General features: G+C 40.9%; 1 long non-coding RNA gene across 5 annotated transcripts in view; it reads left to right on the top strand.

Moving 5' to 3' along the window:
- LOC131516863 (uncharacterized) overlaps positions 1-9,799 on the top strand; it is a 47,527-nt gene extending 37,728 nt beyond the window's left edge. For 3 of the 5 annotated variants that reach the window (XR_009264274.1, XR_009264271.1, XR_009264273.1), the window contains exon 6: positions 6,771-9,799. This is a non-coding gene — a long non-coding RNA (uncharacterized LOC131516863). The remainder of the gene's footprint in view (positions 1-6,770) is intronic. The other 2 variants (XR_009264272.1, XR_009264275.1) reach the window with 2 other exon arrangements.
- The last annotated feature ends 5,388 nt before the right edge of the window (positions 9,800-15,187 follow it).

The raw sequence follows: 15,187 nt of genomic DNA, 5'->3' as shown, positions 1-15,187 counted from the left end.
TTTTTCAAGGTATTTATTATTTGTTTATATATTTATGTATGTATGTATGTATTTATTTTAAAAAATTTTTAATGTTTTTATTCATTTTTGAGAGATAGAGAGAGACAGAACACTAGTGGGGTAAGGGCAGAGAGAGGAAGACACAGAATCCGAAGCAGGCTCCAGGCTCTGAGCTGTCAGCACAGAGCCCAACACGGGGCTCGAACCCACAAACCGTGAGTTCATGACCTGAGCCAAAATTGGACGCTTAACCGACTGAGCCACCCGGGCACCCCTCAAGGTGGAGTTTTTAAAATGACAACTCTGGATATGGCTATACTGTATGTGTACACATTGAAATGTGTACAACAGATGGGAAATGAGCTGATTGATGTTAGTAGGTAAATATGAAAGTATTCACTGTCATGTATTATGTAATTAACACTTTCATGATATACTAATAATTATATACACATAATTTCATGTATACTATTGCTTAGGGCCAAGTTGTGTAAAAGCATGAGTTCATAAAATGGATAATGTTAATTAGTAGTACAGGTGGAATGGAGCTGTGGCTGGGTGCCTGATGTCTAGAGAGCCCTGAGGTAAGCAGTTGGGCTTGTGTAAGTCAATACTCTACTTGCTTGAATTTCTCAGTTTGTGCTAATCCACTTATTTCATTACTGCTGAAATTTTTAGGAAATGAGGCTTTTCCTTCAGAGGGAGACTTGGCTTCTTACCCTGTTCTTCCTCCGAAGCCAAGATAATTTCCTGCACAAAGCATCATTCCTTCTTTCATCTCTGTCTACTCATCTCACATCCATAAGAGGGACAAGCTTGGTTGTCTATTAAAGTATGTAGGCTTTTTAAAAAGTGTAGAATTTGTTTCCTGAATTCCACATATGAGTGAAATTATATGGTATTTATCTTTCTCTGATTGACTTATTTCGCTTAGCATAGTACACACTAGCTTCATCCACGTTGGTGCACGTGGCAAGATTTCATTCTTTTATATGACTGAGAGATATTCCATTGTGTATATGTGTATGTGTGTGTGTGTGTGTATACACACACACACACATACACATATATACACACATATATATGTGTATATGTATATATATACACATATGTGTATATATACACATATGTGTGTGTGTGTATATATATATATACACATATATATGTATATATATATACACATATATACATATATATGTATATATATATATACATATATATACATATATATGTGTATATATATATACATATATATGTGTATATATATATACATATATACACATATATATATACCACTTTTTCTTTATAAAAGAAAACAAATGAACACGGTGTGGGGGAAGAGAGGCAAACCAAGAAACAGACTCTTAACAACAGAGAACAAACTGAGGGTTACCGAAGGGGAGGTGGGTAGGGGGATGGGGGAAATAAGGGGTGGGTATTAAGGAAGTCACTCGCTGTGATGAGCACTGGGTGTTGTATGTAAGTGATACTACATATGAAACTAATTGCACAGTATGTTAACTAGTTGGAATTTAAGTAAAAACTTGGGGGGAAAAAGATTAGAGTTTGACTCAAAGCTTTGCTATTCACCAACCTCATGACCTCAGACAGGAGCTCACTCTTTCTTTTCTACCAGGAAAAGAGTAAAATTCTTTATGATACAGACATAATAAATTTGATGGTAGGTCAACCTGGATTCTGAGCAGGTAAAAGGTAAAAAGGTAAAAAAAGGTAAAAGGTAAAATGTAAAAGTCAATATCATCTCTAGAAAAGTGGAGGAGGGGGTTACCGACAGGACAGCATTGTTGTAAGGCTTGATAAAAATGTCTAGAATGGAATAGGCATACCCATATGGTGTTGGGTTCCTTCATTTCCAATGCTTAATGGGAAATTATGCTGTGTATAAATGATGAATGAAGCCAAAATATGTTAGGATATATAGTACCTGTCAAAGTTTCCTCCTGGGTGTAATGTTCTGGGTTTCTTCGTTGCCTATTAGACCAAAGGTAGGTGAAGGGAAGAAACTTTATCAGAGGCAGCTGAGGACAGAAACTACTGCATTCACGTCTGCTGACTGAGAGGCATCTCTGGTGCATTCGCTGGCTGGTCTCAGAGGTTTGGCAACATCCTGTAGTCTTATGTGCTGATCTTTTCTCTTGTTCAATTAAATGACAGTTCTGAGTGACAGGCCTTGGCATCTTCTCTGTAATAAAATCAGCTTAAAAATGGTTTGCATCATCTTAAAATAATGATGTGATCTGTATATAAGAATAATTTTGTTTCAAATAACCATACCTTTTCTGCACAAATTCATAACGATTCTGGAAAATCAGATTTACATAGACAAATAGTGCACATCTACCAAATTTCCCATACGCCTTCTCCTACGTGCGCGCGTGCACACACACATACACACCAGACTCCTTAATCAGAGTATTCAATTTCTTTTCTTACTTAAAAAGATTTTTTTTTACATTTATTTATTTTTTGAGAGACATAGAGAGACAGAGCACAAGTTTGGGAGGGGCAGAGAGAGAAGGAGACACAGAATCCAAAGCAGGCTCCAGCCTCCGAGCTGTCAGCACAGAGCCCGAAGCCCGAAGAGGGGCTTGAACTCACAAACCGTGAGATCATGACCTGAGCGGAAGTCAGAAGCTCAACCGACTGAGCCACACAGGCGCCCCTCTTTTTTTTTTTTTTTAAAGTATATTTACTCATTTTGAGAGAGAGAAAGAGAAAGGCAGAGAGAAAGGGAGAGAAAGAATCCCAAGCAGGCCCTGTGCTGTCAGCTTAATCTCACGAACGGTGAGATCATGACCTGAGCCAAAATCAAGAGACTGAGCCTCCCAGGCACCCTTCTCCCTCTCCCTCTCCCTCTCCCTCTCCCTCTCCCTCTCCTTCTCCCTCTTCTTTTTCTTCTTTGACACACAGAGAGAGAGAGAGAGAGAGAGAGAGAGAGCAAGCGAGAGTGAGCGCACCAGCAGGGGAGAAGGGCAGAGGAAGAGAGAGAATCTTAAGCAGGCTCCACACTCAGTGTGGAGCCTGATGTAGGGCTTGATCCCACAACCCTGGGATCATGACCATCCAGGTGCCCCTGGAGTATTTAATTTCTAAATAAAGTCTGAACTGAAAAGAACTCCTAAAGACATTCGTACCAAATCTCTCAGTTTCCAGCTGAGGAGCAGCAAAGGTAGAGTGATATGTCAAGCTCATTAAAAAAAAAATTAATGATAGAACTGGTTATTTAAAAACATGTTTTCTTGCTCTGAGGCTCTATTAGTACTATGTGGCAATCCCTAAATTGATGGGTCTATCTAATCTGTATAGATCTCTGAGAGAACCCGCAAGGCCAGGGAAGTGAGTTGGAGGGAAAAAAGAAGGGGGAGATAGAGATGGATGTGTGACCAGGCAGGAGGACCTCATGGAATAAGTTGCTCCTATAAGTGTTTGGAGGGGTGAGGAGAGATGGAGACAGGTGTGGGGAATGGGAAGTGCTGAGGGCCTGGGGTCTGGTCAAGGAGAGAAGAGTATCTTGGGAAACAAATGCAGGTGCCCTACTCTCTGTGTCCTCCCTCCCTCTTCTGGGACAGAGACATGAGGCAGATAAGCAAACATTTTTTTTTTTTTTTTAATTTTTTTTTCAACATTTTTTTTTTTAAATTTATTTTTGGGACAGAGAGAGACAGAGCATGAACGGGGAAGGGGCAGAGAGAGAGGGAGACACAGAATCGGAAACAGGCTCCAGGCTCCGAGCCATCAGCCCAGAGCCTGACGCGGGGCTCAAACTCACGGACCGCGAGATCGTGACCTGGCTGAAGTCGGACGCTTAACCGACTGCGCCACCCAGGCGCCCCCAGATAAGCAAACATATTAACCTTACTTCCTGTTAATGTTTGTTTTTTTGAGAGAGAGAGAGCAAGCAGGGGAGGGGAAGAGAGAGAGAGATAGAAAGAGAGAGAGAGAGAATCTCTGTACTGGTGGCGCAGAGCCTGATGTGGGGCTTGAATTCACAAAATGCAAGGTCATGACCTGAGCCAAGAGTCAGATGCTCAACTAACTGAGCCACCCAGGCGTCCTGCAAACATATTTACCTTGAACTAAATCTCCTTATAAATTTTTGTTGATTAAGCTGTGTTGTCCAGTGACTGCCACTAATCACAGCTACTAATTTTAGGTAATGTGCTTTTTCCTCTTGGGTGTCTTCAGAGGGCTAGGTTAGTCTCACGCTACAAAGGCAACTTTCTTCCCAGTATGAAGACAAGTGTTTTCATGGAGAACAAATCTCTAAACATTTCCTTGTCCTGCTGCCTGGTGCATATCCTCTTCAGAAAGTTAAGGTCAGATAAAGGACACTGGTTTGAGTCAAAGCTCTACTACTTCTGAATAATGAGACCCTGTACATACTATTTAGCCAAGTGGAACACACCAGAAGATTGGACACTTTAAGCCCAATGGCCAGATATGCAGGGCCACGAACACACCAAATTGTGAGAGCTGTAAATAAGAACTGTTGTGCAACTTAAACAAAAATAACTGAGCAAATTAAAGTTCAAAAAGAGGAAGTGCTCTGTTCTTGGCCATGATAAAGTAGATAGAAGTTAAAGGATGTTGAAATCTAGGCATTCCATCTCAACTCAAGTTTGTCAGATTGCCTAATTGCTTTTGTCCTGTTGCCTAATTGCACAAAAGGCTTTTGAGACCCATCTGCCTGGGAAACCTATTAAGAGCCATGAAACCTGCTTACACTATAACTTGTTGATTGACTGTATGTGCACCTCCTGCCACCTTCATTAGTAAGGTCCCTAAGCTAGCTAGTTTTGGAGTTCTGGGAAGTCATATGTACTAATTCCATCCTTTGCCTTACTGAAATGCAGACCCAAGTCTCAGGCAGCTTCTTCTGTAATGAGAACACTCACCGTTTTAACTGTGGAGACAAAAACAATGCAATCTTTACATAAAAGTGACTAATATATTTTTTTTGCCTGAATAAACTAACAATCACTTTTAAGAACAGTTGGCCTTAATTAGATGAACAGTTCTCAAATGGAAACCCGATTTGCAAACAAAATATTTCTCCTTACCTGAACATATACGAACTAACATGCACACACACAAATCCCACGTGGGCTGATGCACACAAGTAATGCTCAATTAGGGAGTGAAAGAATGGCAGAGTGGAAAATCTTTAGTCTATAACCTTCATTTTAGAGCTTACAAGTGGAGGATGAGGTGATTTGCCTACCTCCCATAGCAAGCTTGTGACAGACAGGCACCAAAGAGCAGGTTCCTCTCTTCATGCTTGTGATGTCATAGGCACTCTGTCTGATGCTGGTAAACATTCTAGATGTGAAGTAGTAAACGTGAAATTAGTCCATCTAGGCAATGTGTTTAAGATCATTACAGACTTTTTCCATGTGGCCTTCATCCTGAGGTCTGGGAAGAAAATATCTACAATGTCATTTCTTCAGGATTAGAGGAAAGAGGCGGTGGAGGTTCCATTTTTGCTAGGCATATCCACTCTTGAGAGGGACATGTCTATTTCTGTAGATGTCATCTGCTTGGCAAAAACTCTTCCCTGGGACTCCCAGATATGAAAAAAAGGAGTTAGAATATTAGACTCAGAGACAGGAACCTGACACCCAGGCAGTGCTTAGAAACCCTGAACATCAGTTGGAAAGTTTCCTGATGATGGACCCTATCCAAGGAAGAGTTGGGGATCCTTATTTTGAGGCAAAGAAATATGTGGGGGAAACATGAAGTCTACTCCCTTAGAATTGAAATGCTCACATTTTCTTTTTTTTTTTTTAAGTTTATTTTATTTATTTTGAGAGAGGGAGAGAGAGAATCCCAAAGGTTCCACACTGTCAGCTCAGAGACTGATGTGGGGCTTGAACTCACGAACCATGAGATTCTGACCTGAACAGAAACTTAAGAGTTGGTTGCTTAACTGACTGAGCCACTCAGATGCCCCACATTTTCTTTTCAATAGCATTTAAAACAGGCATGTGTAGGGGTGCCTGGGTGGCTCAGTTGGTTAAGCGTCCAACTCTTGGTTTCAGCTTAGGTCATGACCTCATGATCCATTGGGTGGAGTCCTGAGCTGGGCTCTGTGGCTGACAGTGTGGAGCCTGCTTGGGATTCTCTCTCACTCTCTCTCTGCGCTTTCACACCCTGCACACACTCTCTCTTTCTCAAAATAAATAAACATTAAAAAAATAAAACAGGCATATATATTTAAAGAAGTGTGTGTGTGTGTGTGTGTGTGTGTGTGTGTGTGTGTATTTCAGGAAGTGTAAACATTTTTTATGATGCAAGGCATATGGTTTGTCAATTCCTTTCTGAGCTAGCAGGGAGACCCACTTCCCTCACAGGCTAGGAATCATGTGGCTGATAGATGCAAACACTTTAGAGATGTAAAATTTCAGGTTAACTGGACTGCTCAATTAAGGAGCAAGAATCTACTTTGGGGTTGGGAAATAACCTTGTATGACAGTCCGATACAGGGGTGAGTAGGTGGTAGGCACCTCCTTTATTGACAAGTCCTTCTCTCTCCTTGTCTCTTACCCAGAGAAATGAAGGGATGTGAGGTAGAAGGAGGATGTGAGGACAGTAGTAGCTGTGAGTACAAGAAGAGTGAGTGTAGATAGGTCAGGAGAAGAGAATTTATGACATTAAGTATTTGGGGCAAGGAATTCTTAGAAATAGGTACTTAGGAGGAAGGGGACCATGGCCCACTCTCTGACCCCACTCTTCTTGACCTGTTTTCACAGGGAGCGTGAATCTGATGTGGACCTTCCTCCACCTTCTCTTCCTGGAGCAAACTCTTCACCCCAGGCCTGCTCTCCTTTACAAAACATACAGACAACACCAGGTCCTGGGTCCCTGGAGGACACCACCGATACTGTGAGGTGATGGTGAGGTGATGGTGGCTGATGCACAGGGGTAAATGCAAGATGATCAACACCTTCATTCATGAGGATGTGGCCACGTTGGCATATTTCTGCAGAATTCCACCTCTGCCCTCTACCAACAGCTGCTGCGTGCACAACGGTCACAAAAGTACTCACGATGTCAGTGTGCTTTGCCGCATAGGAACCAGACCCCTGCACTGCTATTACCACCTTAGGCCCATCCCTGTAGGCTGTGAGGACGGGGCACCTGTTCACCTGGATGGCTAGATGACTCCTGCACCTCACACAGGAAGCTAAGTGACTTGCACCCCACACCTCCAAACGTTTGAGGCCCTGGCCAAAGACTTCCCTGTAATGCTTCTCCCCTCGTATAGGGGTCTCTCATTGTAACCATTCATGTGCACTTCCTGCATCTCTCTCCCAGCCTCTGCCCCCAAATCACCACTCCACTGGACACGCCGGCCACGGTGTCATTTTTTTTTGGTGCAAGATAAAATGGGGGTGGAGGAGTTGGGGAGAGCCTGGGTAATGGGCATCTACTGTGGAAAAGCCTTGCTCTCACTGGGTGGCTACACAGGCCCCGCTGGCCGGGCAGATTTGCCCACAAGGTGCTCTGGTAACAACTCGCAGTGGCACTGGCCCTAGGCAGCCCTGAGTGGTCCGGCTCACAAGGTCTTTCTTCCCCACCTTCAGCTCCCTTCTCCCCAGCGGGCTCCTGCGGAGGGGATTAGGGACAACATCCAACGGGGGAAGCCCGCTGCCTTTCCAGAAACAAAGCCCTGAAGCTGGGAAACAGCACTGGAAGGAGCCGCTACCTGGAGGAGAGAAGTGGTGAAGCAGGGACTCTGGCAGGTGCTCGCGGCCGCCTCATTGGCCCGCAGGGGGCGCTGCGCCACCTGAATCCGTTGGCCAAGCACAGAGACCAGAAATTTTTCCTGGGTTGGTGGGTTGGAAGTTTTGTGGTTACAAACACACGGCTGGGGGATAACAGGTGAAGAAGCAGAAAATTCAGCCGATATGATTACAGTCTAACTTTCAAAGAACAGATTTCTGAATTTTATCATAACTTTCATGCTCTCATGCTCTTTAGTATTGAATTTACCACCTTCAGATTTACATTCCAGCACTGTAGATATGAAGGAAAGAAAAGATTAAGTACAGAGCAGCTACTTATGCTATAAGCTTTACAGTTTCACTGTACTGGAAAAGAGTTTGTTTCATTTTTTTTTTAATTTTTAATGTTCATTTATTTTTGACAGAGAGACAGAGAGCAAGTAGGAGAGGGGCAGAGAGAGAGGGAGACACAGAATCCGAAGCAGGCTTCAGGCTCTAAGCTCTAACCCACAAATCATGACCTGACCCCGTCAGGGTCATGACCTGACGCGAAGTCAGATGCCCAACAAACCGAGTCACCCAGGCGCCCCAGTTTGTTTAATCTTGTAATCTATTGTATACACACTTCATTTCTTTTCTTTGTTTTTCTTTTTTTAAAAGTGTGCACCATGCCCAAAGACCCCTGAGATCAAGAGTTGCATGCTTTATCCTTGGAGCCGTCCAGGTGCCCCTACACAATCCATTTCTGAAGGCAGTTTTTCTACCCGCAAGAGGGAGAATCTGTAGGTGACTTTCTTCTCTACCCTGTGACTCCACCAAAATCGTGTCAAGGCTTTAAGTCAAAGGAAGGCACCTGACTCTAGGGCAGCCATCCATGGACTGACAGGCTGGGTGCCCATGAAAGAAACTGGTCTGGAGATTTTACTGTCCTGGAATAAGGTTGACAAAACTGGATACTCTTATTTTCATTTCCCCCCATAATTCCAGGAGCTGTGATTGTATTGTCTTCGTTTGTGACCTTTAGCACATAGCCTATTGCTTGCTATAAGAGAGCTTTCAATAAATCTTTAATGGGCCATTGTAATAGGTCCTGCTGGTGCTAAGGATTTTTTGCAGATTCTGTTTTCAGAATGGGAAAGTTCCCTTCCCTTCTGCTCTCCGTTGCCACCTGTAAATGGATTGTGAATTTGTTGAATAATTTTTCTTCATCTGATGACACAGTCATATACTATTTCCGTCCTAATCAGTTAATGGAGTGGAATTGAATAAAATTTCTGGACATAAGCAACTCCATTTTGAAGCTCTATTTTCCTTGTCAACTAATGAACTCTTGGACTGGGCCAGAAGCCACAATGGTTTTACAAGCAGTTCCTCATAAAATTTCAAATGAGCAACTGGCATTAGGATCATGTGAGGACAGGAGAGTTAATTAATACATACCAGTGACCGTTTCATTTGATAGCACCAATAAAGTAATCAGTAAGATAGTAATCAGAAGCGGTTCAATCAATTAGCACCAAATTACCTGTTTTTTTCTTCCTTCTCTTATCTAAAGCATGTAATTACCCCTTCCTTCTTTCTCATAAAAAACCCCCAGTTTTCCCCACCTGAGGGGGCACTTTTCTGGTTACCCTTAAATCTAGTCCCACATTGTAACTCTGAGACCCCAAATAAAAGCCTTTGCTCTTCTTCTTTTTCTTTTAAAATTTATTTATTTGAGAGAGAAAGAGAAAAAGAGAACGGGGTAGGGGCAAAGAGAGAGGAGAGAGAGAATCTCAAGCAGGATCTGCATTGTCAGGGAAGAGCCTGATTCCAGGCTCTATCCCACAAACCACAAAATCATGACCTGAGCAGAAATCAAGAGTCAGATGTTCAATGGACTGAGCCACCCAGGTGCCCCACCTTTGTTCTTTTTCACTTCTGCCTTATTTTCTTGGTTAATTCTGGGTGAATTGCATTAGTTGATTTTAGACTATTAGACCAGCTTTGAGATAAATCCATTTTGGTTATGCTAAACTGTCTTTTTATATATAAATGAATTTACTTTGCTAATATTTAAGGATTTTATTTTGCATTTATGGTCATGAATGAAATTGGTATGTATGTATGTATGTATTATTATTATTATTATTATTATTTGTATTATCTTGTCTGATTTTAGTATCCAGGTTGTATGTTAGCCTTCAGAAATGAGTTGAAGAGTATACCTTCTTTTTCTATTTCCTATAATTGGAATTGTGTGTTATTTTACTATTTACAGAACTCATCTGTAAGGCTGTCTGGTCCTGGCATTTTCTATGTGACTGTTTTTTAACTTATGTTTCAATCTCTTTATATTGTTATGTAGATACTGAGTTTTCTGTTCTTTTTTTTTTTTTGAAGTTTATTTATTTATTTTGAGAGACAGAGAGAGAGCGAGTTTGAGGCAGAGAGAGGGGTGTAGAGAGAGAATCCCAAGCAGGCTCCACACTGTCAGTGTAGACCCTGACATGGGGCTCAAACTTATGAACTGTGAGGTCATGACCTGAGCGTAAATCAAGAGTTGGATGCTTAACTGAGCCACCCAGGTGGCCCTCTATTTCTTCTTGAGATAGCTTTATCAGGTTGTATTTTTATCCAAGAATTTATCCATTTCATCTAAAGTATTTAAATATATCAGCATAACCGGATGATGTATGAAGTGATAGTATACCTGGAACTAAAGTTATACTGTATGTAAATAAAAAATTTTTAAACATATATATCAACACAAAGCTATTCATAAGCTATTTAATATTTGCAGCATCTGTTTTTACATCTTATTTCTGTTATGACATTTTATTTGTACCCTTTATATTGATAAACCTATGAGATGTGTCTCTGTTATTAGGCTTATTAAACAAATACTTTTTTTTTTAAGTAGGCTCCATGGGCATGGAGCTTGAACTAACAACCCTGAGATCAAGACCTGGTGCTCAATGGACTGAGTCATGCAGGAGCCCCAAACAGTGACTTAAAAAAAAATTTTTTTTAATGTTTATTTATTTCTGAGAAAGAGAGAGAGAGACAGAGAGTGATCAGGGGGAGGGGCAGAGAGAGAGGGAGACACAGAGAATTTGAAGCAGCTCCAGGCTCTGAGCTGTCAGCACAGAGCCCAACATGGGGCTTGAACCCACAAACCATGAGATCATGACTTGAGCCAAAGTCACACGCTTTACCGACTGAGCCACCCAGGGACCCCCCCAAACGGTGACTTTTCCTTAAGGTTTATTTATTTTGAGAGAGAGAGAGAGAGAGAGAGAGAGAGAGAGAGAGAGAGAGAATGAGTAGTGGAGGGGCAGAGAGAGAGGGAGAGAAAGAATCCCAAGCAGGCTCCATGCTGTCAGCCCAGAGCCTCAAGTGGGGGCTCGAACTCATGAACCATGAGATCATGAACGGAGCTGAAACCAAGAGTCACACGCTTAACTGACTGAGCCATCCAGGCGACACCCCCCTAAATAATGACTTTTTCAGACATACCAAAGCTAAAAGAGTTCATTGCCTGAAAGAAGTCTTTCAGATAGAGAAAAAATGACAGCAGGTGAAAATAGGAATCTACACAAGGAATGAAAGACATTGGAAATTGTAGCTATATGACAATATGAACAATTGCTGGGAATAATGCATGGGAATAGTTTGGAAAGTTTTGATTTACAATGCTAAACTATGGGATTTTGTTCTCCATGAAGGAATGTGCTTATTTTCTAAAGGAAAACCTCTGGTAATATAATTTTATTTAGCCTTCCAATAAGTGTCAAACACAGTAAACCTGTCTCCAAATTAAAAAGAAAAAGTCTTTACAAGAATTTTAAGGAGAACAGGTCCCCACCCTGGTAATCACATGCACTTGAAACAGCTGTGGCAGGGGGAAGGCCGTCACCACTGAGGCAAAATTTCAAACACAGTTCTCAGTTCTCAGGCTGTTGTCCTGAGTAGGGAAAATAATTTAAGTACTCTGCAATAAGAGAAAGGATAAAAAGTGATGGAGGGGCGCCTGGCTGGCTCAGTCGGTTGAGCCGGTGTTTCTTGACCTCGGTCATGAGTTTGTTCCTCATGTTAGGTGTAGAGATTACTTAAATAAACAAACTATGGAAAAAAATAAATGAAGGGAATCTAGGATGGAAAACAATGCTGCCACTATAAAAAACACCCTAGGAGAAAGCTTATAGGAATGGGAAAATATTCCCTATATATTGTTAAGCAACAAACAAACAAAAGAACACAACAACAAAGAACACCAAAAGAAGAAAAGAAGAAAAAAAGCAGAACATAAAATAGTATGTATCCTATCACACATTTTAGTTTTAAATTTAACCAGACACAAAATAATAGTTGGACATTTGTGAATATGAAGAGTATCTTCAACTGGTGAGATCACAGCTAACTTGTTTTTGTTTTTTTAAGATTTGTGATTTTCTCAAATTTCCTAATGTTTCTGTATTGAAAATGTGTTACTTCTCCAATAAGGAAAAAAAATGAAGATGTTATTTAAAATATTGGCTCCTTAAATCAGACATTCTGAGGTTTCTTTACAGACTCACCAAAACCCACTCTTGCTGCATTGGGGACTGCACACTCAGCTAAACTTTTGGACTCGTCCTCCAGGTGGGTGATACTTATAGAGGAAGAATGTTTGGAATTCTAGAGTTCTCAGAGGATTTTTTGACTGCTTTTTATGAGGCCAATCCACTTCTTGTCCCCAAGAACACTTCAAGAAAAATGCATCACCCCCTGGGTAACTGCAATTTTCTCTTTGTTGTCTTTCAGAAGACTGATTGGTAATACACATCATACAGAGAATCCCTATTTTGATACAAAAATGTTTTTCTCTAAGAAGAATCATCATGGACTTCTCCCTTGGTCTCCTACCATTTTCTTTTCTTTTCTTTTTTTAATTTTATTTTTTAAATTTACATCCAAATTGCCATACAATGCAACGATGATTTCAGGAGTAGATTCCTTAATGCCCCTTACCCATTTAACCCATTCCCCCTCCCACAACCCCTCCAGTAACCCTCTGTTTGTTCTCCATATTTAAGAGTCTCTTATGTTGTGTCCCCCTCCCTGTTTTTATATTATTTTTGTTTCCCTTCCCTTATGTTCATCTGTTCCGTGTCTTAAAGTCCTCATGAGTGAAGTTATATGTTATTTGTCTTTCTCTGACTAATTTCACTTAGCATAATATCCTCCAGTTCCACCCATGTAATTGCAAATGGCAAGATTTCATTCTTTTTGATTGCTGAATAATACTCCATTGTGTGTGTGTGTGTGTATATATATATATATATATATATATATATATATATATACCACATCTTATTTATCCATTCATCCATCGATGGGCATTTGGGCTCTTTCCATACTTTGGCTATTGTTGATAGTGCTGCTATAAACATGGGGGTGCATGTGTCCCTTCGAAACAGCACACCTGTATCCCTTGGATAAATGCCTAGTAGTGCAATTGCTGGGTCATAGGGTAGTTCTATTTTTAGTTTTTTGAGGAACCTCCATACTGTTAAACAGAGTGGGTGCACCAGCTTGCATTCCCACTAGCAATGCAGAAGAGGTCCTCTTTCTCCGCATCCTCACCAACATCTGTTGTTGCCTGAGTTGTTAATGTTAGCCATTCTGACAGTTGTAAGGTGGTATCTCTTTGTGGTTTTGATTTGTATTTCCCTGATGATGAGTGACGTTGAACATTTTTTCATGTGTCAGTTGGCCATCTGGATGTCTTCTTTGGTGAATTGTCTATTCATGTCTTTTGTCCATTTCTTCACTGGATTATTTGTTTTTTGGGTGTTGAGTTTGATCAGTTCTTTGTAGATTTTGGATACTAACCCTTTATCTGATATGTCATTTGCAAATATCTTCTCCCATTCTGTCAGTTGCCTTTTAGTTTTTCTGATTGTTTCCTTCACTATGCAGAAGCTTTTTATTTTGATGAGGTCCCAGTAGTTCATTTTTGCTTTTGTTTCCCTTGCCTCTGGAGACGTGTTGAGTAAGAAGTTGATGTGGCCAAGATCAAAGAGGTTTTTGCCTGCTTTCTCCTTGGGGATTTTGATGGCTTCCTGTCTTACATTGAGGTCTTTCATCCATTTTGAGTTTATTTTTGTGTCTGGTGTAAGAAAGTGGTCCAGGTTCATTCTTCAGCATGTCGCTGTCCAGTTTCCCCAGCACCACTTGCTGAAGAGACTGTCTTTATTCCATTGGATATTCTTTCCTGCTTTGTGAAAGATTAGGTGGCCATACGTTTGTGGGTCCATTTCTGGGTTCTCTATTCTGTTTCATTGATCTGAGTGTTTGTTTTTGTGCCAGTAGCATACTGTCTTGTTGATTACAGCTTTGTAGTACAGCTTGAAGTCCTGGATTGTGATGCCTTCTGCTTTGGTTTTCTTTTTCAAGATTGCTTTGGCTACTCGGGTCTTTACTGGTTCCATTCAAATGTTAGGATTGTTTGTTCTAGCTCTGTGAAGAATGCTGATGTCTTTTTGATACGGATTACATTGAATATGTAAGTTGTTTTGGGTAGTATCGACATTTTAACAATATTTGTTCTTCCTATCCAGGAGCATGGAAACTTTTTCCATTTTTTCGTGTCTTGTTCAATTTCTTTCATCAGCTTTCTATAGTTTTCAGTGCATAGATTTTTCACCTCTTTGGTTAGATTGATTCCTAGGTATTTTATGGCTTTTGGTGCAGTTGTAAATGGGATCGATTCCTTGATTTCTGTTTCTGTTGCTTCATTGTTGGCGTATAGGAATGCAACCGATTTCTGTGCATTGATTTTATATCCTGCAAATTTGCTGAATTCATGAATCAGTTCTAGCAGTTTTCTGGTGGAATCTTTAGGGTTTTCCAGGTAGCGTATCATGTCATCTGCAAAGAGTGAAAGTTTGACTTCCTCCTGGCCGATTTGGATGCCTTTTATTTCTTTGTGTTGTCTGATTGCAGGGGCTAAGACTTCTAATACTATGTTGAATGACAGTGGTGGGAGTAGACATCCCTGTCTTGTCCCTGACCTTAGGGGGAAAGCTCTCAGTTTTTCCCCATTGAGAATGATATTAGCGTTGGGTCTGTCATATATGGCTTTTATGATCTCGAGGTATGATCCTTCTATCCCTATTTTCTTGAAGGTTTTTATCAAGAAAGGATGCTGTGTTTTGTCAAATGCTTTCTCTGCATCTTTTGAGAGGATCATATGGTTCTTGTCCTTTCTTTTATTGATGTGATGAATCACAATGATTGTTTTGCAGATATTGGACCAACCCTGCATCCCAGGTATAAATTCCACTTGGTTGTGGTGAATTAGTTTTTCAATGTATTGTTGGATCCAGTTGGCTAAAATCTTGTTGAGGATTTTTGTGTCCATGTTCATCAGGGGAATTGGTCTATAATTCTCCTTTTTAGGGGAGTCTCTGTCTGGT

Source organism: Neofelis nebulosa, chromosome 7 (assembly GCF_028018385.1).
Source record: "Neofelis nebulosa isolate mNeoNeb1 chromosome 7, mNeoNeb1.pri, whole genome shotgun sequence".
Taxonomy (NCBI): domain Eukaryota; kingdom Metazoa; phylum Chordata; class Mammalia; order Carnivora; family Felidae; genus Neofelis; species Neofelis nebulosa.
Note: the sequence above shows the minus strand (reverse complement) of the source record. Positions and strands in the feature narration are given on the sequence as shown.